Genomic DNA, 25000 nt, shown 5'->3' on the forward strand with positions numbered 1-25000 from the left:
ATCCCAAAGTACTAGATGATCTTTCCTTTCATTTCATGGAAGCCATGTATCTTTTATCTAAAGATTATTTAAAGACTGAATTCCAAAAAACTGAAAAATCAAAATACTGAAGGATGGAATTTGCTCCTTCTCCACTGTTGTGCGATCTTGGAATTGGTATATATAATTAGCAGGAGGTGAGGGGGTGCAGCCCCCTGCATTAAAAATGTTTTCAATACCTTCAGTTTTCAGTATTTTGGGATTCAGTCTTTTTTGATTTGTTAGTCTTCTGAAGTAGACCTATATATAATATATGAAGAACATCCAATTCTATTTAACTGTGATGAACAGTAACAAGCAGTGAAAGTTACACAAGTAGGGAAAGCTCTTATTAAAAGGTGTAGTGTCAAAAGCAAGTGTGTGTGTGTGTGTGTGTGTGTGTGTGTGTGTGTGTGTGTGTGTGTGTGTGTGTGTGTGTGTGTCTCTCTCTTTCTCTTTAGATATATATATATATATATATATATATATATATATATATATATATATGTGTGTGTGTGTGTGTGTGTGTGTGTGTGTGTGTGTGTGTGTGTGTGTATAGATATTTATATATATATATATATATATATATATATATATATATATATATATATATATAGGTTTACTATCAAAATTGCAATTGACAAAATAAAAAGGTTCATTGCATCAACCTACAACACCGAATATGGAACACTGACTAGTTCAGTATGTCAAACATCATGCCAATTATTTGAATTCGGCATTATTCGACATACTGTTTCCCCCTACATCTGCCAAAACAGTAATGTCGGTTCTAGTTGTCAGCAGTATGAATGTACTGCAAAATACTGAACTACACATTTTTTGCAGGGGGCAAGCCCACCTGTGCCCCCCACACCCACTGCAAATTATATATTCCAACTCCGAGATCACACTACAGTGGGGAAAAGGGTAAATTTCCCATTCCGCACTGTACCATGAGATCAACCACATATGTGTGAATGCACAGTGCATTCACTGAGTCAGGACTCATACACATGTAGGTTTGGCAACACGGGATTCAGCCAACTGTAATTAGACATCCTGTGGTTGCCGAACCTTCACTATATATATATATATATATATATATATATATATATATATATATATATATATAATTCTGGTTACAATTTGAAAGAGTTAATACTCACATGAGCAAATATTTTTAACTGTTGTAAAAAAAAAAAAAGTGAACACTTGTATGAGGAAACATATTTTCAAATAGAATTTTTGCTGGGAGCCTTTTGTATGGGATTTTAATATAAATAGCAAGAGGTGTGAGGGGTGTAGAGATGCTTTCCTCCCTGCAGAAAAAAATCATTTTACTTTTTCATACTTTCAATAATTTTAGATTTTGTATAATGTGGTCGCTCTTTGAAAGTTCACTCTTGAGAATGTTCTATATTTCATGAGACCATTTATATATATATATATATATATATATATATATATATATATATATATATATATATATATATATATATATATATATATATATATATATATATATATATATATATATATATACTGCTGTATATATATTGAGTGGGAGTGAATCATATTTCAAGTCCCAGTCAGTAAGTAAAGCTGGCTACCTGCTCTCCCATACTGAACCTGTGCTAGTGCAAATTTTTCAAATGTTTCACTACAATGGTTTTGACATATATATATATATATATATATATATATATATATATATATATATATATATATATATATAAATTTATATGTATATATATACATATATATATATATATATATATATATATATATATATATATATATATATATATATGTATTTATGTATGTATACATATTTTTTAAAGCATTGTGTTTCAGTGGAATGCAGCACGACAAAAACAGATTCATTTATACTTACATCCAGCTGTAAATGCTCAGAAGTATGCTACAGTGAACTGCATGGTATGACGTATACATTTCTAATAGAGATTTCCTCATGACTGCAGAACTCTTTGTGCTTAGACCATCGCCCGGATTCATGAAGCCTGCGCCAGGCGCAGGCATAGCATATGCAGGATAACGCCAAATATCTCCGCCGAGCGATTCAGGTACGAACCAATTTCACGTGCACCACCGGTGTACGTCAGATCTACGCAGTCCTCAGCATAGGTATGCAAATCACTCCATGTGCAGTGTCGCACCATGCTAATGAAGGCACACAGCGATTCACAAAGTGGTGCAGGCGTAGCGCAAGCTCATGGAAATGTAAACCAAAAAACATGGTTTACATTTACCCAAACAGAACATCAGAGTTATGGAAGCGGACCAGACTCATGTATTACAAAGTTAACATATGCCAATGGCTAAATACACAGCTAATGGCACAAGAAAAGATGCACAACACCTAAAAAACAACATTTAATGTCATGTCCACAGTACGCACAGTACAACCGGAGGGCAGGTGTGTGCAAACAGGAATACAAAGGAAATATATACATGTCATAAAATCGCAATGTAAGACAAATCAGGATTTCACCATAATACGCAATGGTAGGCATGGCACACCACAAGCAAGGCGCAAGGGTTGCCAAGGGCCCGCGACATTGTTCGGCACTGTAACTATGAATTAGTAGTCAATGCCATGAAAATGAGGCAGGTAATACTGAATCGCAAACGTCCCGCCGGATTAAGGATGCACCTGACGGCGCAGCTCTATAACACGGAGGAGTGTATCAGAGGTGATATATGACATCAGCAGAGGGGTGTGCCACTGTATCAGTAAGTACATTGGAGCAATGCAAATCTGGCCTGGCCGTTGCTTAGCAAAGCTGCAGGACAGAGGTGGTGAGGAAGGTATTGAACCGTTTAGCTGAGAGCACACATGGTGCCCAAAAGCGCATGTGTATGGGGATGGAAACATGCCTGAAACCCGGTAAGCGGATGCACGTGCCGCGAACAATAGCATAAACAGGAAGGTCATGGGAAGAAAAGAAGGAAATGCCGAAGCAGGGTAATTGGTGTACTAATGAGCAATTTACACCAACCAACTCACGGCAGCCAATCGACGGCAGTAGACAAGCCTGCATGCAGAAACCTGCAAAACAGGATAGGGGAGGCATAGGATTTCAAAGAAAGGAGGGGAGGACTTGGAATGCAAAGATAGGAGAACTGTCATAGCAGAGCAAAGCAAACCCACAGTAGACTGGCAATAGAACACATTACGCAATATAAGCCAGGTCTAGGAAAGTACAAAGGAAAGCAGGCTGCTGGATGCATGCCAGCAAATGGTAGGTGTAACGTGCACAAATGTAAATGGAAGAGCAGGAGGTAATTCATGGCAGCCAAATGTAATGCAACACCAAAGGCAGCACAATAGTGGTTCCGTTAATAAAACACAGAAGATACCCTGTAGCCACACATGCCCTATGACATCATCAGTGTTCACAGCAAAACAGTATAAAGTGTGAAAGCACCCAACACACACCTGTGTATTCCCAAACACTGCACCATAGGTGTAAACACACGGGGAACTTTTAAAATGTACATGTTGGGAGCTGCCATAGCTGTGATTCATCAGCATGTGTTACAGACCGACAGTGTTGTGGAGGATGATGCCGACAGCCACCGTAGGCCTTGGAGGAGGAGAAGAGTTTTCAGACCAAGGGTAACCTACCAGGAGCTACATGATCTGCAGATAGTAGAGCAATACAGGGTGGACAGGGACATCCTGCAGCAAATAGTAGAGCTGTGCCGGCCACGTCTGAGAACCAGAAACAACAAAGGGGAACCCATCCCAGTGGACACGAAGGTATGTGTAAGCTTGTGAATACTAGCCACAGGTACCTTTCAAAGGCCAACTGAAGATATAATGGGGATCTCACAGGCATCGGCATCCAGGGTACTACACCGGTTCCTGAGGGCCATGTTAGCACATGCCAATGAGCATATACACTTCCCCCGAACTCAGGAGGAGTTGGCCAGCAATATGCGTCACTTCCAATGTTTTGCATAGATAAAACGCTTATTCTAGTAATGGTCGCAGGTATATGTTCTGTGTCCTGTAACATATAGGTGGGTCAGAGACAGAATAATTGTTTTATGCAACTATTACATAAACTATAGGGAATATGTTTGTCCCAAAGTCGCAGGACATTTGCTATGTTCACAAATATTTCACAGGATACAACTGCACAAAGAGGGACTGTCCCTCACAAAGTGGGACGGGAGGTAATCTTAACCTATGGCAGGTGTGTAATGTGACAGGTACAGACACAAACGTGCAGAGTCCAGGAAACACAGTATACACGACAAACACACAATGAAAGGTGTAGCATGCCTGTCACCACCCCTGTCTGAGATATGTAAATATATATATATATATATATATATATATATATATATATATATATATATATATATATATATATATATATATATATATATATATATATATATATATATATATATATATATATATATATATATAATACAGATAGAAAGGGCGATAGTGTGATATATGTCAATATATAAGGAGTCACTGACATCTGCAAATATATAGATAGGTCAACGACATTCAAAACACCTTGGAAGTACAAATAAATAGAATACCGCCAACTATGGAACGTGTCACACACCGGCACGTGTAACCAGGAGGCTGAAAGACAGAAAGAACACAGTACTGGAACAGTAGAACCACGAGCAATATGACGATAGTAAGGGCATGTAATCACCGCTGCCGGCAGTGCGGTCCACGTAGGTACCGTGTGCAACTGTGGTTGTGAGTGATGTAGCCTGTGTATGTGTGTGTTGAGGGTGCCATGTGTGTTTCCATGTGACTGTAATGTATGTGTGTGTGTGTGTCCGCATTATATGTCTGTATGTGGCAACTTGGACGTAGATGATTATGGTAGGTGTGGGTATAGCTAGCCGTAGGCATGCGGGAAACACCTGTCCCACATGGCGAGGGACAGCCCTTCACTGGGCAGGTGCGTCCTGACATGAAACATTACAAAGGGCAACCGTTCGAGAGGGTAGGACATTAGAATGTCCCAAATATTATGCAATAGTTGCAGGAAATACTCATGCCTGTATGTAAGAAATGAAAATGTTACATGCAAACTGATAAATAGGCAAGGTCCAAGAACAATTGGTATGTAATGAGGATAAATGTATGTGCTATCCTGTGTACTGACCGTGGCTATATGTCAACCTGTAAACACCACTGTGTGACCCGCAAGTGTCCAACTATGGCCATATGAAAAGGTGGCAAGCCATGCCACAGAGGGTCTGACACCAACACCACTGCAATGACTGCAAATATCTGGGACAGACATACATGTGATAGCGGTCATTCAGAAATATCCCTGCACATATCGCCGTACATCCGGAGGTATGGAAGTATCAACCTCACCTGCATACCATATAGAAACCAATTAACAACGGCCCAAAGTAAATTCCTGTAACAGAAGTCTACTAAGTGATAGCACTGTAATTAGGGAAGGGGCCCACACACATATATATGGACTACGTAGAAATGCACACCCCTCAAAACCGTATATGCTAAGTACACCCTCCTACATCCCCCACACTGGAAACAATAGCAATACAGACCGTAATCACTGCACAAACATCCACTTAGTCAATTACATCTGCTGAACCGTTAACATACCTTGTGAGAAACACATTTAAAAGCGCCATGCAAAATTGTATCCGTCGTAAAATGGTACAAACAGCGATGTTACAGGTGTTTGCATAGTCCGTTATCAGACGGGTGGGATGACAGGTACAGTCACAGGTAGAACCACATACTCAAGCCATTACACACAATCCACGGGGGACATGACTCCAAAATACACTTGGCTCCACACATAGCAGTTGCAATTACACACAACAAAACACAATACAGGCCGTCTCCCAGAAGGCAGAACCAATGGCCAACGCCCAATTGGAGAATTCAATTATACCCCACTGTTGCCGCGTAATTGGCGAATGGAGTAGCTGCACAGATGAAGTGCACATAATTAGTCACACCGGAATACCAATTGGTGGCAGTAAACCACATGTTGCAGGTATCGACGTATATAAGGATGACTTGCCAGATATGCAAACTGTATGCTCATGCTGTACAACAGTTTAAAGAGTGATACAGAAGAGCGAGATAGAGACAAAATACCGAAACGATATCAAGGTATGTAGAACACTAACTGTATGTATAGTATGTTCCGTATTAAGTTATGTCAGTGTATGCATAGCCTGGTTTGCAGTAATTAAAAGTGTCCACCATGCATAAAGTGGGAAATGGTATTTATGTAGTGATGTCTTGCTGATCGTACTAACGCTTGTAGAAGTTGTGCGTCCAGCAGTGGGCCACAAGGTAAACAGCACAGACACCACAAGGGAAGCAACATGATTGCTTTAAACAGAACAATGTCATATGACCCGCCGTCAGTGGCAGGGTATGTCCAACAAGTACGTGCCATAGCAGGGGATAGTATATGTGGATATACTGTAAAAGTACGCATGTGTATGGGCATATAACGTCAATGACATGTCTAAGGTGGTCCTGTTCTGCAAGTATGCTTTGAATTATGGGATACCATGTAGCATATGTGTAATGTATAGTACAGTAGATTGATATGTCAGATATGCTACACAGGAGAACAGGCATATGATGCATACCAAAGGTATCGTATAGTGATGTGAGTAGTATGTAATTAATTTATGTATAAACAGTTATGATGAAATAAATAATGTAATCCACTCTGTGCATTTGCAAAGGATGCAAACATTACTCCCATACAAGAATAGCAGAAGAGATGTGACAGACAAAGAAGAACATGATTGACGTGTACAATAACAGGATACATATGGCCTGTAGTCATGGGACATTGTAATAGCGTGACAGCTCTAATATAAATGGAAGGGCTATTCCAGTAACCATGCACAGAGGACATGTAATAGCTCCACAGGTTCATAGTGGGGTACCATGCAGTCTGGCAAGTCTGCGTTTAACAACAATTACAGTGTGCACACCAGTAGCACCTCTCTAGGGTAGTGTCCTGTGAACAGAAGAGCCATGTGTAACCTGCATCTCTGCACAGTACAGCCACTGCAGTGATTCCTGGCGTACATGTGTCCATCATCCGCCAAGTGAGGTATCACATGAACACTGCTACTGATGGTCCATGCGTGATGTACATAGGAATCTTGTCCCAAAGCATGGTGAGTATCCGGTCTGGGAATGCAACCCCCAAGCACATCCTACACACTGTCGCGTGTGTGCACATATCCATGAGCATCATGCTCACAGTGGCTATTGTGTATGTTGCGTATGCGGAGTATATCCATTAACATATTTGCAGACATGGGCCCTGTCTTTGCAGCAGAGGTCACCCCCTGAGTATGTAGTCCGCAAATGTGTACAGACATGGTGTCTGTACTTCAGCCGCAAACTTTAACTGTCGTAGCTCAATAAACATCATGGCATTTTAATGTTGAGTGATGTAAAGCTGTAGCTGTTGTAAAAGGTACACCCTAAGTGGGGTGTTGTACCCATGGATGTGTGTATAAGTCCGGATTTCAGAGGTACAATGGGTGCCTATGTACCAGCTACACACCCAGTACAGACAAGTGTGGACACTTAGAAGGATATCCACGCCACAGTGGCAATGTGATAATCACAGGAGTGTGTGTGACATACATGTGTAGTACGAACACGTACAATGCGACATGTATGTAGGGGACTAACAGCTATGTGATAACCAGTGGGTGGATGGTGTACTGCAAAGGTGATGTTCATACCAAGTGTCATGCAGGTTGTGGCCATGATGTTCATATCAGGTATCCATCACAGTGACACCCATATGGATGGGGTCTGTATCAGTGCTTGGTATGCAGTGGTCTGTAAAGCTAGGCAGGGAAGTCTCCTCAGTGGTAGCCTGTACCTCAGGGAAGCATATACCGAACATGAGGGCCCCATGACTGAGGACTGTGGTATGCCAAGTGTAACTGGAATGCAGTGTGTGATATGGTATGCCACCCTCAGTGTGTGTGTCCCGTCCATTAGCCACTTTGCATAACATCCAGAGACATATGTTTTGATGTACAGGTGGATGTGTATGTTGTCAATACCAGAATGCAGAATGGTGCTGTAAGGCAGTGAGAGGACAATGTAGGCTGTGTGGATCCCCGTGCCATCATCAACTACTCTGGCGACTGTATGAAAGGTGCTCAACAGGTGTAGGTGGCATGCTGTGGCTCCAACAGGACCAACCCAGCTGGCATCAAAGGACCGGAGCACAACAAAGACTCAGCAAATGTTATCCATGATGATGTGCCCTATAGCTGTGCAGAACAGTCCAGTGAGGTGTGTAGGGCAATAGTCCCAGTCATGCATTGTGGCACCACCTGTGTGGAGTGTAACTGTCGCTGTGTGCCAGTCAGGGGCCACATTGTCTGGTACAAGGCTATTATTGAATATGGTGTCCCAGTGGGGAGACATGTCATTCAGAGGTCTGTGGACATAACAGCCTGGGATTTTGTAGGGTGACAAGCGGCCAGTTTCCTAGGACGTATAGAGTGCAGATCAGTACTGTGTAGGTGTGACCGCAGGTACACCGCAATGTTCCTGCAATGAATGTGGCCCCGTAGGGAGTGAAAGGGTGTAATGTTAGCATTGAAGCCATCAGACAGCATGTTGCCAACATCATCTGTTACTGTCATGTTGCAGAGTGACAGTTGTATATGTGAGCAGATGTGGGTATTGCATACGACTACTGGCATACCACCATAATGTCTTGTGGTACATCTTGGAATGTGTCGCAGTAATGTGTATATAGCTAGTTATGGAGTATGTGATGAGGGATCCCGTGGCCCTACCGAGGCTGACCAGTGAGTTACCCCACCCATGGGAATGTACACCACTGTGCAACAGCCCCCACCTGTTGTAAAGTATGTCCATGGAACCGCACCCCCAAAGTGGCATCTGTTATCTGATGTGTACCATCATGGCTCAGTGTGGAATAGCATGATCCATATTGTAAAGTATAACAAAAAATGTGATAGATACCAGGTCCTCTCACCACGAATAAAGTCAGAGTCTCAGTAATAAATCCAAATGAAATCTGCATAAAAAAGGGTCTGGTAATAATCCAAAGATAGTCCAGCAATAATCCAAAAAAGAGATTTTATTGAGATGTGAGCGCTTTCACGTAGTACCTACTACGCTTCATCAGACAATATAAAATTACTTAAAACTTCCATTTATATACCAAAAAAGGCGCCAAAATTAGTATTTGCAATTAATTAATTAGATAAAATACACTCAATTGAACTCAATTAGGTTTAGTTCACATTCAGTTAAAATCAGGCTGAATCATCATGTTTTTAGTTCACATGAACAACAGTAAATGTCAACAAACTAGTGCTATGCATTTCATTCAAAAGATGCTATTGTCCAAAATTCCATAAATCACGAAAATGTATCTTTGTGAGTAAAACACTGTATTATAATGAAATTCTCATCAGCAAGTAAACCATGAAATAAATATAGAAGAAAGGGAGGCACGTAACATTTTTACCAATTATAAATATCAATTAATAGTGAATTGAATGCATAAAATATGATATATGTATAGAATGTACAGGAACAGTCAACATTTAAAATCATTAAAAGCACATTCATTTTGATTTAAATGTTATAAATAAGAATGTATATATATTTAAATAAATAATTTGAGTGAATTAATTTAAATAAATGGGTTAGCAATAATTAATATTCAATATTCATTCATAAATAAATAAATAAATAAATATATATTCAAATTATTAATAAAAGCAATTATTTAATCTATATCAATTTATCAATTTAGATGAATAATGAGTATATAAAATGCGTGGTTGTGACTTGTGTATGATAATAAAGTAAAGTAACCAAATATCATATGTTATTTAGTAACTATGTAAGTATAAAGGATATAACTAAAATATAACCATATTATGGTCTTATTGTAAATGTAGATGACACAAGTATATAAATGCAAATATAGTCAAATGTGTATATATAGCTGTAAATGAAGAATTTTATAACATATGAAAGGCATATACAAATAATTCCAAGGGTACAAAAATATAGCCATTATAAAATTTATCAAATATATGTTTTTTTAAAAATATATGTCATAACACATATAAAGTGTATCTTGGATACCTAAAATATAAGACATAAAATATGACATATGTAAAACTCATCTAGTATCTAGAACAGGTTTAATGGAAATGTAACTATTTATACAAGGGGGTATATGGGCACCTAGTCTCAGAATCCATTTTAATTCTTTATTATTCAAATGTGTGGCATTATTACCACCTCTCTTGTTGGTTGTAACTATCTCTAAAACTCTGAAACAAAACAATTTCAATGCAACCTGTCTGCAGAATAATCTAAGATCAATAAGAACATGGCTAATGGTATCAGGACAGGCTGGAATAAAATTAAGTCCTCTGTTCAATAGTGAAATGTCAGAGTCAGAAAGAGAAAAGCCAGAATAATTGTACAGTAAATCAGTCACATTCTTGTTCTTCTTGTGGGATTGTAGCTTTCTCTTGAAAGTTTCCTTTTCCTTGGGCCTCGGCTTTGTGATCGGCCCCTGTTGTAAAACTGTTGTTTTACAGGGTATGGTAAAAAAGAACAAGAAGAATTGTCAGTACGTAAATCTTTTGGTCTGGCTCCTAAGTTACCAGAAGAATGTTTCAGCGCTTGCTGATTGGGAGGGGGCGTGTCGACCTCAATGGAAGCTGTAATGTTAACAGCTTCCGAAGAAGAAGGTGGTAACAATTCATTATTCCCCACTGTATTGTTGGTAGAGTTAGTATTAAGCAACTGTATTGTTGGTATAACAAGTAGATTTTTTCTGCAACGGGTTGAGCACTAGTGGATGAATTACCATTCATATGTAAATGCCCCGCGTTGTCAATGCCATTTTCTGTGTTCAGAGGGGTAATGTTACGTTTCGGCCAAACAAATATTTGGCGTGAGGCAAAATCATTAAAATCCCTTTGTAATTTACGTAACTTAGTTGATTTTAGCCTTTCACTGTACGCGTTAACCTGTAAACATATATTATGCAATTTCTTAACGCAATAGTCTGACTTAAAACGATCATTTAGATCTTTATATGTTAGCTCAATTTTACTGCGTACGTCAGACTCTAGCGGATTGAAATATTCAAGAAGTAACTTAATGTACCTGAAACCAAGGTCAATATTCAGGTCCTGCCATTTTGTTGAGGAGTGTGGGATGCGTCTCCCCATAGGTCGGCATGCAGAGGACCCTCATCCCCCTCGGTACGATACGGTGGTGTAAGCATGCCTCTAGGTGCTGTCTTTGCCAGGCATACCACTGTAGCCTGTACATATCATCCTCAAGCTCCTTAGATGTGGTGTTAAATTCCATAATGTTGTCGCCTTCTTCACTTGCAGGAACAGTAGTGTTGGCATGCGACAAATCCAGAGCCAATAAAGGGATCAGTACTGTGTAGGTGTGACCGCAGGTACACCGCAATGTTCCTGCAAGGAATGTGGCCCCGTAGGGAGTGAAAGGGTGTAATGTTAGCATTGAAGCCATCAGACATCATGTTGCCAACATCACCTGTTACTGTCATGTTCCAGAGTGACAGTTGTATGTGTGAGCAGATGTGGGTATTGCATACTACTACTGGCATACCACCATAATGTCTTGTGGTACATCTTGGAATGTGTCGCAGTAATGTGTATATAGCTAGTTATGGAGTATGTGATGAGGGATCCCGTGGCCCTACCGAGGCTGACCAGTGAGTTACACCACCCATGGGAATGTACACCACTGTGCAACAGCCCCCACCTGTTGTAAAGTATGTCCATGGAACCGCACCCCCAAAGTGGCATCTGTTATCTGATGTGTACCATCATGGCTCAGTGTGGAATATCATGATCCATATTGTCGTGTACATGCTAATGAAGTGCACTGTGGTATGTCTCAGCATTTGTATGTGCATTGTCCACCTGCACGTATGTCATGACATCCAGTACCGCTGTCATACGACATCTGTAGTAGGTGTTGTAGTACTCATCTACTGTGTATGCCATGAAGTGTGTGGTGCCGGTATGTGGCTAACAAGGGTGAGTAGCATATGTTCGAACCCCACAAATGAGGGGATAACCCCAAATGTGGAACAGTAGTCACATGTTGGTAGTGTCTATGTCAAGGATACTGTTGGTCTTGGAGGTGGTGTGCATGGGTCGAACCAGCCGAGCAGAGGTTATGACTCTCAGACAGCATACATCTAATGTGTCGGTACATGTGCGGCTATCACAGTTAAGTGTGGGTTACTGTCAGTCTCACATCAGGAGCAGCAGTATGAGCTCAACTGTCCAGTACACCATGAAATGAGGTCTGGTAACCGTGGGGTATGTTGAATCCGCAGCTGGTAATACTGTGAATAGCAGTTCTGGACACAGTTAGTTGCACATGGAGCACCTGTGATGCATTGTGCTAAGTAACCAGCCGGGATGTGTGTACAACATAGTGGAATATGGGGACACCTCAGACGTGGGTGTGCCAGTCCAGGTACATGCCTGAGAGGTACGGTCTGTCTATTACCAGTCATTGCAGGTGTGCTCTGCAGAGCGAAGAGGCAGGTCCCAGTCACTTGCAGAGATATTGAAGTGGTGCAGTATCAGGTGTGCCTTGCCTGCATGCGTCACAGAGGATGATGTCAAGCATTGTGTTACATGACCACATGTTTCACTAGCCAGTTCCCTTTCTAGTGGTGACTGTTATTGGACACTGTGCAAGACAGGCAGTATAAAAGCAGCAAGAGTCCAACATGTTATCCGTACTCCCAGGGCTGACAGGTGCAGGTCAACTGTGCCACAGCATCATGTTATTTGAACAGGTCTGTCAAAGTGGACGTATACCAGACACCTGTGGAATGACAACAGAAGCATGGACAACTGTTGGGAGTGATACAGTCGCTCGTTGTACAGTGGTAACAGGTCCGGATGACTGCAAAATGCTCCCCAGGGCTCGGACCACACCATCAGGGCTATAACACTGGTGGGCTATTGCATGTCCCTGCACATGTAGTCTGTGCCCTGAGATACAACTTCAGTCACACAAACACGGAAAATGACAGTCACATCGTACCTGCTGAGTTGTGGCATGTGTGCATAGGTTATGTTGCAGAACCAGTTACCTGACAGTAGGATGTTAGTGACTATCACCTTGTGTAGCCTGCTGAGTGGAACAGCAGTGTGACCGCCAACAGTCACCTATGGCAGGTGTGTTGTGTATGTTATGACACCCTATTGGCTGTATATGATGGGCACATGTGTCTGTGGGCTATAGGTTGGTGGGGTTGTGTTTGGTGATATGGGCTGCCATTGGTCCCCACACAGAGTATGGAGGGGTACTGTACAAGGTGTCTCCATATGTGTGGCCTGTGGTGGGGATCATATGGGACTATGTGATGAGTGGGGTGTGTTGCGAATGTTGCACATCCCCACATGACTGTCAGGTGCAGTCAGGGTTGGTGACAGTATAACCCCCAGCAGGGCTGCATATGTGCATCCCCCACAGGCTGTACTGTTGTATGTTGGGAGGTGTGCGTTAACTGTGTACATTAGAATAGCTCTATTGCCACATGTACAACATAGTCATCATAGTGACAGGCAATAGCACTGGTACGTGCCAGTTGGACATGCCTGTATATAAGTGGTATGTGCCAGGTGGAAACACCGTATAAACCACCATGTCTCATGAGATATGTGAGTGATGTGTGTACGACAGCTGCTGTACTGTAAGCAAGCTAGAAATGCATGGACAGACAGTGTACCTGTGAGAACTGGTGTGAAATGGGTGCTAAAATAAGCAGTAGCTCATAATGTGCCAAGAAGCTCTGAACAAGTGCCGAGCATGCCCATACAATACAGATAGGGCGTTGGATAATATCAACCCACACATGTTGACGACAGTCATGATTGGTGGCACCGCATCAGAACACTGCCGGGTTTGGTCTGCAAGTCCATGAACCATTATCAATGTAGATGTTAGCAGTACAGATGTACAAGACAGTACGGATGTTTGACTACAAATGCCTTTGTATGTCACTGGAGTGTTCTACTAGTGGCCTGTTGACAGACTCACAACTACTAAAAGTGCTACAGGGACATGTGCATATCACACAGTGTCAGCGACAGTAAACCAGGGTTAATGTGTTGTACCCCACCCGCATTGTAGCCCATACCACACAGACAAATGTCAGCCTTCTGTGTATGTGAGGATGTGAATGGCCATGACCTATGGGCAATAGTTGTCACAGTGTTGTGAACAACATACAGAATGGCTGTGTGTGTGAGGTGTGTGACATATGTGCACATTCTGGTGGATGATATCAGCAATGACACCACTAGGGGAATACCTCAGTACCCATTAAGTAACACCTAGGCTGTGGTCAACATTATGGACACTGTGTTAGGGATGGTGTTGTGCAGTACACCTCCCTGAGCTGGAGACATCTCCTGGTCCTTTAGGTAGTCATCCGAGGTACCCATGACATGACGGGGTGGTATCCATGAGCACAGAGATCATTGGACAGGCATACACAGCACCTGTGTGACCAATATTGGAACACATATCACCCTACAGGGGTAGGGCCCATGTGTGGATGGCCGATACCAGCCTCCACAATACTCACCTCCAGTATGCAGCATGCTATCCACCTTGCATACAGACATATGCCACACTATGCTGTTGGACATGCTACATGTCCATAGCCTGATCTGAAAGACATACATCATGGACAACCACCGACCTACGACTAGGATCGCCACATGCTGGACAGATCCCTGTGCCATACCTGTGACATACTCTCGTCATACCATGCAGCCCTGTCCAAATAGCTGCACATATCATCCCTGTCATACATGGTGTGATGGCCATATGGTAGATGTAGTATCAACTATCTGGATCAGTAATGTGTCACTGATGCCCCTCGTGGTGGTGTAATGGGTGTTGGATACAGCTAGTAAACCCAGCTCGTACATGCTATAGACGACAACCTTACCTGCGAATGACGTCCAACTAGCCATTGTCCCATGTCTATCACATGTGCAACACAGGCGATCCGTGGCAGGATGTTGAACAGCTGTACAGTGCAGTGCAGATGTCTATGGCAAAACAGATGCATATACAGATTTTCATGCGTACTTGGTGCATTGTCACTGTCCAAGTCCATTAAGGCTGTGTCTGTGCTATGTGACATATACACAGCATCAAGGCCAACAGCATTACCATGGATACATCCAGGCATGTGCAGATAGGTAGGAACACCAGTGCAGGCAAACAGACATGCCCACATGAAGACTGACGTCACATGCAGTAGGAACACTAATGAGGTGACACACATATATGGGGATGGTATCCAATGCATAATGGGTGTTATATGTGTGTGACACATACATGCCAGTCGTGTTAGTGTCATGTTGATTTGCAAAGATAACTGTGCAGATGTACTAGAAATGTATGTGCAGCAGTATCACTATACATGCCTGTAAATGTGATCTGTCACCTTCATCATGTCTTACAGATAATGCCTCGTACACGCCTACCAGCATACAGCTGACAGGAGGATGATGTCCTAATCCCGTACCTCCATGAGAACTATGAGGTGTTATTTAGCCATGTGCCACAGCATGCACAGCAGCGGGACCACCTGTGGCAGGATCTACGCAGGAGGGTCAACAAAGTGGGTGGCCACAACCGCACCTACCAGCAGGTGCACAGACACTGCATAGACTTGATACATCATGCAAAACAGTGTGCCACTGCAATCGCCAGGGAACAAGGTGGAACAGGTGGTGGGCCACCAACCCAGCCTCCACTCACACACAAAGAGGAGCTATTGGCCAGTCTGGGGACACCCTCGGAACAGATCCCACAAACACTAGCTTCCATCGTGCAGGTGGGTGTCTCCCAACCAATGAGCCTGGAGTTGCCTGGTAAGTCAGTACTGAACATATGGCCAGTATATCCCACGTACGTGCATGTGTCAGTGTACATCATGTAATGTACCAACATATGCAAGGTATGTGGACACACATGCTGCTTGCTACATTATGCTACCCTGTGTATACACCATACCTCTGAACTGTACAGGCATTTGCAGGATGTCCAGATGTCTGCCTCATATTGTCGGTGTGTTCCCCTTAATATCTGTCCCTTTCTGGCAAATAGCTGAGGAATGGAGACATTAAATGATGACATACATTTGTGTTTACGACTGCACATTCTGTGTAAAAACCATGTGCATGCAAACCTATTAGTCTAGCAAATTTATAAGTTTGTAAGAGCAATATGTCACAGTTGTCCCTATTTGTCCCCCATCATAGCAGGCTTTGTCCACAATTATTGTTCTAAGAGGTTGAGAGGTATGGTATGCACACATGTGCTTACTATATGCTACTGTACAGGTGAATGTGTTAACTTGCACTGTGCACCCTGTGGCTGTCATACAGTCATGGATAATGTTCATACTGCTGTGTCACCCTATACAGGTACCTCTGGCGTGCCGCACAGACAAGAGTCCATTGCAGGTGAGACTGTCATCGGTATCAGGCATGTCAAAGCATAGATCTATTTGCCATGTGGCCAGTTAATACATGGATATACAGGTTGCATCACCCATCATCCACACAGGCCACCCATGTGCAATATATACAAATGAAATGACACACAGATATGACACCACAGTATTTGTCATTGCTACATGTCTGTCCAGCTGTGCATACAACAGTGGAGGTGTTCTACAATGGAGGCATATGTACTATACAGTGGAACAAAATGTGTGGTACACAAAACAGTATCACACAGTGAGCAGTGATATGGGCAGACCACAGGCGTCACCATTGTGTTATATGCCCCAGCAATGGGTTCACACATTGTGATGTTCCATCCAACATGTCTCAGACACGTAGTGTTTTGGTTGCAATATTGTCACATTTTCCCATAACCCATACCCCACATACCACACATACACCTGTTGTCTGCATAGCCCTGTGGATGGTGACATATCCAACATCTATGGGTGTATGTCATATGTAACAACACAGACATGTGTGACAGACGGCCATCACATACATGACCAACACATATGCACACATGGCCATGGGGGATGGCCGGAGACAAGTAGCCACACAGTAGATGGGATGTGGATACACCCTGTCCCACTTTGTCCACACATGGTCCAATTACAGCCGTACTAGACCGATTGTACTAGTGATGTGGTACGCTGCACATCCTAAATGCCTTTGCACAGCTAGTGGAGGTGTCAATGACATTTACCTCATAAGATGTGTTGAACATGATGTCTGTGTCATAGCATGACAGTAGTCACCTTTACAGACTCCACTGAGAGTGACACCAGGCCACAGATACTGTACTTTTCGCTTGCTGCCAGACGTGACAGGTCCGCTATGTGTGGACATGGTTGCCAGGCAGTTAACAATCTGTAGTCATCGTGCAGGGGTGTCATCTGTATGTCCTCCAGTGACCTGTCACATGACACAGCATGGTGTGGTGTGGTGTGTATACACCTCAGCATCGTGGGTCACAATCCACAGGTATGTCATGGGTATGCATGCAGTTCTGGATATGCATTGCGTACATATCATGCACTGTTTAGCAATATAGATGCCTCATGATGCCATGCAATGGCACAGTGTCTGTACTTCACACTATACAGCAATGTAGATGGCTCACAGTCCCCTACCATGCCCATGCACATTTGTTTAACATGCATTCTATCTGTAGAGCATATGGACAACACCGCAATGTGATACCCAGTACGACACTGTACATGTGTCAGGCATGCATGCATGTTAATGCACACATCAGCAGATTACATGTCAGGGCCACGTCAGCGATGTGTACTGTTATCCTGCTCTGGTCCACATGGTGTATCATGGGGATGCTTGCATACTACCATGATCATGTGAATTGCATGGATAATGATATGACACTTGCCTGCTGTAGTGCGCATTCCAGGGGGTATGATTACAAACACTAGTGATGTCTGAGCTGCATGCTGTCAGCTGTATCACAAGCATGCTGCATACCATCTGTCATATCACATGGATGGTGTGTCAGTGTGTGTGTGTCAGTGTGTGTGTGTGTGTGTGTGTGTGTGTGTGTGTGTGTGTGTGTGTGTGTGTGTGTGTGTGTGTGTGTGTGTGTGTGTGTGTGTGTGTGTGTGTGTGTGTGTGTGTGTGTGTCTGTGTCAGTGTGTGTGTGTGTGTGTGTGTGTGTGTGTGTGTGTGTGTGTGTGTGTGTGTGTGTGTGTGTGTGTGTCTATTGTAATTTAGAGTCTGTCTTTGCATTCACAGGTGATGTAGGTGCGTTACCCTCCTGCGGTCCATCTGATAGTGTCCCCACAGATGCTAGCAGTGATGAACATATGCATGAGGTACAGGCAGGGATGTCAGGGGCTGAATCTGTGCCAACGGTTGCCATCCCAGCTATGTCCCCCTCTTCCCCGCACACAGTTCAGCTGCCAACACATACCGCATCACCAGTGGTCATAGAGGAAGGACAGTCAGCGTCTTTTAGCGTTGAACAGGAACGTGTGGTGGCTACAGAAGGTGTGTCTCCACACCATGGTGGCAGTGTACTGACTGCAGATGTGCCACACAGGCATGTGGCTGGTGCTGCTCTTAGGAAGACCTCTGGCAGACATGCACCTGCAGGACATAGCGCAGCAGCTGGAATCACCAGATGCATGTTCCAGACTGTAATGGCGGCACAGCCACGTGCCGAACAGCAGAACAGAGAAGGGCAGAGGCTGCAGATGGCTGCTATCTGTACCCTAAACAACAACATCCAGGCATTGGCAGGTGCTCAACAGCAGATTGCTGATGTTCTGGACAGGTGATTGGGTGACATGGTCAGAATCCTTGACCGTGGCATGGCAATCCGTGAGCATGAGCTGTCTGTGCTGGAACATCTGGTAGGGGTGAGGCGTAGGCCACATGGATGTAGGCCAGCTACACCACCTAGTGCAGGTCAACGTGAGCATGCCACCTCACATGGCCGCTCCCATAGTGCTGGTAGCAGTAGCAGTGCAGCTGGTGTGCGTTGTCCACACCAGGACACAGCAGGCCACGTGGACATGGCCCTGGATGTTCCCGGTGGGGACACAGTTCCAGTGGCCATGTGTTGTTGGACAGTAGCCGTTCTGTACCTCTGCCTGGTAGTGCCCGTGCAACCCCTGGAAGGCACAGGACACGTGGCCATGGCCGGTCACAGTGAGCTGTACAACCTGGTCTGTACAATCTGGAGCTGTCGATAACACCCTTGTGTAGGCCTCACAAATGACAGAACTGTGTGCACACATACACGCACACAGCAAACACAACCGTAGGGCTCCACAACACCCACATGCATATGGAACAGACATGTCCAATCAAATCACCGGCCCTTACCCACATACATGATGCCATCCATTGGTGCAGCCTATGCCCCTGGCAAACAGTATCACCCTGTGCATATGATGAAGCCTGTGCCACATCCCTGTCATCCACACCATCGGTGCAGGGATATGCTCAAATGGTCTGATGCACAGGGTGAACAGAATAGTGAGAGGTGTATCTAACATTACTTGTGTATGCATAGTGAGGGATGTGTATGTTGCATTGGTTGTGTGTGAATACTGAGAGATGTGTATGTAACATCGGTTGTGTACTGTCGACATACACCAGTCATACCATGTAGTCCGGGTGCAGCATGCATTGTCATATGTTCACAGTATGTGTCTCGGTTACAACAGTAACAGCATGTTGGTAATGATGCCCTGGTTCCCGCCTGTGGTGTACTGGCATGTGCCTACAGGTAGCAGTGTTTGCAGTCCCCCATGTGGAACTGTGGAGTACTCACAGGCACGTATGGCAATATCAGCATGCTAAACGTACCCTCAGCCTGACTGTTGGAAAGTCTAACATGACACAGATGTCCACACATACACTGCAGCTGAAGCATGTGATCAGTTGAACAGGCTACAGCAGACAGAGACGTGACATACATACCAGGAAACATTACAGGTATGTTGACATGATGCAGGGGTTGTACACAGCGGTCTGGCCAATGATGACGTTAGAGGCCACTTGATAGCATGAGGCCACACTGTATAGCAGTAATACCCTGTCACATTACAGGAACATGGCCACATTCACGGGGTCTACGCCACTATAACGCACACCCCATAGTGTTGAGGTGTGGACCATTGCCTATGTGGTCATCACCCTCGCAGTACTTTGCACCCACACAACGTGACACAGAGAAGGAACATGCACAGGTAGCCAATACGGCTTGGACCGATGGCATGAACAGGATAGTAGTCTGCATCACCATGAGGGGTTAGTCACCATGAGGGGTTAGTGATCCTGTTTTCACTGTATGGTAGCATACACCCTCACACCAAGCACCAGACAGCCATACATACATACATACATACATACACACCCACACTGTGGTGACCAGAAATGTGTATACGGAAAGCCGATGTGTGTGATGCACCACACCTGCCGACGTCATGCTTTCCACACTGCAGTATGTACAGATCTCTACAACGGTGTACAGGGATGTGTACCAACTGGGATGTAATCCCCACCATATGTGGCATATGTGGTCACACAAGTGGACACACATGGCAGTGCTGGGAATGATACGTCTGCCATATGATGAGACGTTTGATAGACATGCAGCAGTATTGTCCGCATTATGTGTACCAACGCTATGTCTGGCAATTGTGCTGCTATATGCACACAGGAGGATGTAAGTGTTACAGGTGTCATGTGACATACAGTTGGTAACACCTGACCACTGTGTATGCGTTATGTCATCACCGTTAAGTAACAGTGACATAGCATACTGTTTGCACATGGATTGGTAGGATGGTGAATGACACACCTGTGAGCCATCCCTGGCACACATACATCTACACAGGTGGATCACCACTTTATGTACACACATCCCTACATACGTGATGTACAACCAACCGTACTGTCTGTATGTCACCATATACAGGTGTCAATGATGAGGCTGCATTGCAACTGCATGTCGTAGTTAGGCGCAGCTGTGTTATGGACATTGGCCACCGCACATGCATGGTTGCTGCATGCACAGTACAGACTGTACATGTGTGTTGGGCCTACATGTGTCTCCTGTAGCCATGTTTGTATGCATTGCTATTGGTGGACATGTGTATTGACATACATAACACATGGACTGGGGTATGATATCACAGGTGTCATGGGCGACTAGTACAGGGGAATGTGTCCTCGGGCAACATTGCTACCTCCTGTACTGTGAGCATTCCCCAGACATGGACCCACCTTCCATTTGCATGCGTATGATTGCTTAGGCCACTGTTCTGCACAGGGGACAACAAAGGCTATGCTATGTACATATGTGTTGTGTGTATGGTCCGTGCACACATCCACTGCAATCACATGTATGACATATCCAAACATGTGTGTTCGTTGGTGTACAGCAACACTCATCTGTCACAGCTGTGTAAGACCCAGGGCCCCTGGTATGTCTTGAGCAGACCTGGTCATGTATAGTGGTATCATTGCAATGCATAACACCTGCTAGAACCCTGTTGGTACATGTGTACTCTGCACAGTTGCTGTACATCTCTGTACAGTACACTGGTCATGTGCCACATGGTGTTGTGTTAATGTATGGCTGTGTATTGCTGCACCAATGACATGGTGATGTCTTGAGGGCTACAGTGTCGACTGCGGTGTGTACATCTGTGATCTGCACCTGTGACAGCTGTGATGGCAGCTGCATGTGTGTGACCACCCTATGCGTGGGGACAGTTATACCTTACTGTGCCCTTCCATGTTTAGTCTCCGTCTGCATGCAAGACGGCCCGCCCTGTGCATGGGGACAGTTATACCTTACTGTAACCTTCCATGTTTAGACTCCATCTGCATGCAAGATGGCCCTTTGCAACTGCTAAATGTGTGAGTATGCCCAGTATGCTGTTGTGTATATGGACACACAGGTCAGTCCAAACTGAGCCCTTGTGTGTTGAGACTCCGTCTGCATGCAAGATGGCCCTTTGCAACTGCTAAGTGTATGAGCATGACCAGTATGCCGTTGTGTAGATTAACACACAGTACAGTCCCAACGGACGTGTATTACTAAGCGTGTGGTCATGTCCAGTGACACCTTGTGTTGCTGATGTCCCTCTGTGCATGGGCATGGCCGTTGACATCCTTTATAGCCATGGTGTTCATCCAAGCAACAGATATCCATTTTCAACGTCACAATGGATGCCTACCGAGTACACACTGGTTGACTATCTTGAAGGGTGTACTGTCTGTGGTGCGTCCTGTGTCTATGTATTGTTGTTGTAGTGCTCCGTAAATATTTAGTTGCTTCGATCACACCACTGCCGTGTGTTTGTCTACGTCTACCGTGGGACAGTAATATGTCTGTATGCTTTCAGACTGATCACTCTCTACACAATCCCTGTCGGCGTCCTTGTCTTTGCGGATGATGACACGGACCTAGAAGTATGCCTCTAGGACTGCTGTGTGCAATAATCTCAGTAGCACATTCTGTAAATGCATCATGCTGTAGTGTGTGTCGTATTCTTTTACCAAAGAAAGAAGACGCGGGACAACTGCGTGCAGTTGGTACCAACTCCAAACTTTTATTGACCGGCCAACATACATACAGTACACAACAACTTCCTGTCTCACGCCCTTTGCCATGCACTTTCCCCCAAAGAGCACTAGCTAAGGCAAGACAACACAGTCCATTGAATACACCACATCTCCCTTTCCAAAAAGGCCCCCTTTCACTTAACACAAACCCAGGTCTCTCCAATTTCTCCCACTTCACTACGAACTTCGTACATTGACACCAAATGCTCACTTAGCCACATTCAGATTACTATAAACCCCAAATGACATTGTAATTTATACACTGATCTTCACAGATCCAAACGGTCCGCTTGTTAATAACTCTTCCTGATCTGGTCCTCACAACATCACTGTGTGCCCGGCTTCGGGAGGACCATTGCAAAATGGCAAGGCCTCATTGGTCTGACTTAGCACACTTTCTGGACACTCAGGGTTTGATTCACAGTCAGGCTCAGATAGGGGATCAGATGCACACGGTTTCACAAGACAGTCCCTTGGGGCACATCCACCTTGAAGGACCTCGGCGAGTGATGTTTTGCTCTACAGTACCTGGGGTCTTCATATCTGTCACCCACACCTGGTCACCGGCAACACATCCCCAGCGGCCTCGCCCGATGGCGTCTATTGTAGTTTTCGCCATTATACACCCTCTTCTCCCCCTCTTTCCCCATGAGCCTTCTCCAGTCCGGCTGCACAGGGTCCAACTGCGAAGGATGAATCGGAAGAGAGGTCCGCAACCGTCGTCCATAAGAAGTTCCGCGGGCTATAACCATTCTGCAGTGGCGTTGTCCTGTACGCCAAAAGAGCCATGTGGGTCAGCACTTTTTTTTAACAGGTTCTTCACCGTCTGCACCGCACGTTCTGCCTCCCCATTACTCTGCGGGAACCTGGGGCTGCTAGTGACATGCTCGAAGCCATAAGCGGTTGCAAAGGCCGCAAAAGACTGCCCTGAAAACTGAGGTCCATTATCAGACACCAGTACCTCTGGGATACCATGGCGAGCGAAGAAAGATTTTAGGTGGGTGATGACCTCGTTGGATGTGCTATGTTTCAACAATGCGATCTCCAGAAACCTGGATAAGTAGTCCACAGCAAGGAGGTAAGTGTGACCTTTTAATTCAAATAAATCGCCCACTCTTTGCCATGGTCGGTCCGGACATTCTGTTGGGATGAGGGGCTCAGGAGGATTCTTCTCTCTGAGATGCACGTCCTGCATCTTAAAACCATCTCATTTATCTGCTGGCTAAGTCCCGCCACCAGACGGTCTGACAGGCTCTAGCTTTGCACTTCACGATGCCTTGATGTCCCTCATGTAATTTCAACAGCACCTCATTACGCATGGCAGAGGGATAACAAGGCGAATCTTTAAAGCAACCCATCTTTCACTGTTAGTGTGGACCGATCTGGCCAGTAGCTCTTCAGTAAGGTTCCTGGTTCGCATACAGCGCCACCCTGGCTGCACAAGTCCATGACCAGCGACACACACTGTCCGCTTTCAACTGCTCCGTAGTGTTTGGAGGAAAGATGGCTTCACCTGCATGTTTTCCACAATACTGTTCACGTAAATATCCGTGTCCTCCATTAACTCCGTTTCCTCGGGGTTAGCTTGGTTTTAAGTGGAGAACGTGACAGGGCATCTGCCACCCACAGTGATTTCCTGGAGCGTACTGCACCGTGTATGAGAACTGCATCAATCTCATCCTAAAGCGTTGGATTCTGGGCGGTAGAAGATCCAGCTTGACCTCCCAGCAATGAAACCAGGGGTTTATGATCAGTCTCTAGACAGAACGATTTGCCTAATAGGTAATCTCGAAAGCGTTCACATGCCCAGGTAGACGCTAGGGCCTCTTTCTCAACCTGTGCGTATCGTTGCTCTGTGGGTGAGAGTGACCTTGATGCATATGCTACGGGTCTCCAGCCGTCCTCCCATTGTTGCTGCAACACACTCCCTAACCCAAAGGAAGAAGCATCCATGAAACCTTCAGATCCCTCCGGGTCATACACAGCCAAAACTGGAGGTGAGGTGATTGCCTCTTTTAAGTCCTTAAATGCCTTTTCCTGGTCCCCACCCCAGTACCAGCTGTTCCTTTTGATAATAAGTCTCTCAAAGCTCTGTCCCTCTCAGCCAAATGAGGGATGAACTTCCCCACCTGATTCACCATGCCCAGGAAACTCCTAAGTTCTCCTACTGTAGCCGGTGCCGCCATCTCCGTGATGGACGCGTCCTCCTTGGGTCCGGGCTTATACCAGCATTCGTAAT

This window comes from Protopterus annectens, chromosome 10.part0, assembly GCF_019279795.1.
Source record: "Protopterus annectens isolate FY-2018-M chromosome 10.part0, PAN1.0, whole genome shotgun sequence".
NCBI classification, from domain to species: domain Eukaryota; kingdom Metazoa; phylum Chordata; order Ceratodontiformes; family Protopteridae; genus Protopterus; species Protopterus annectens.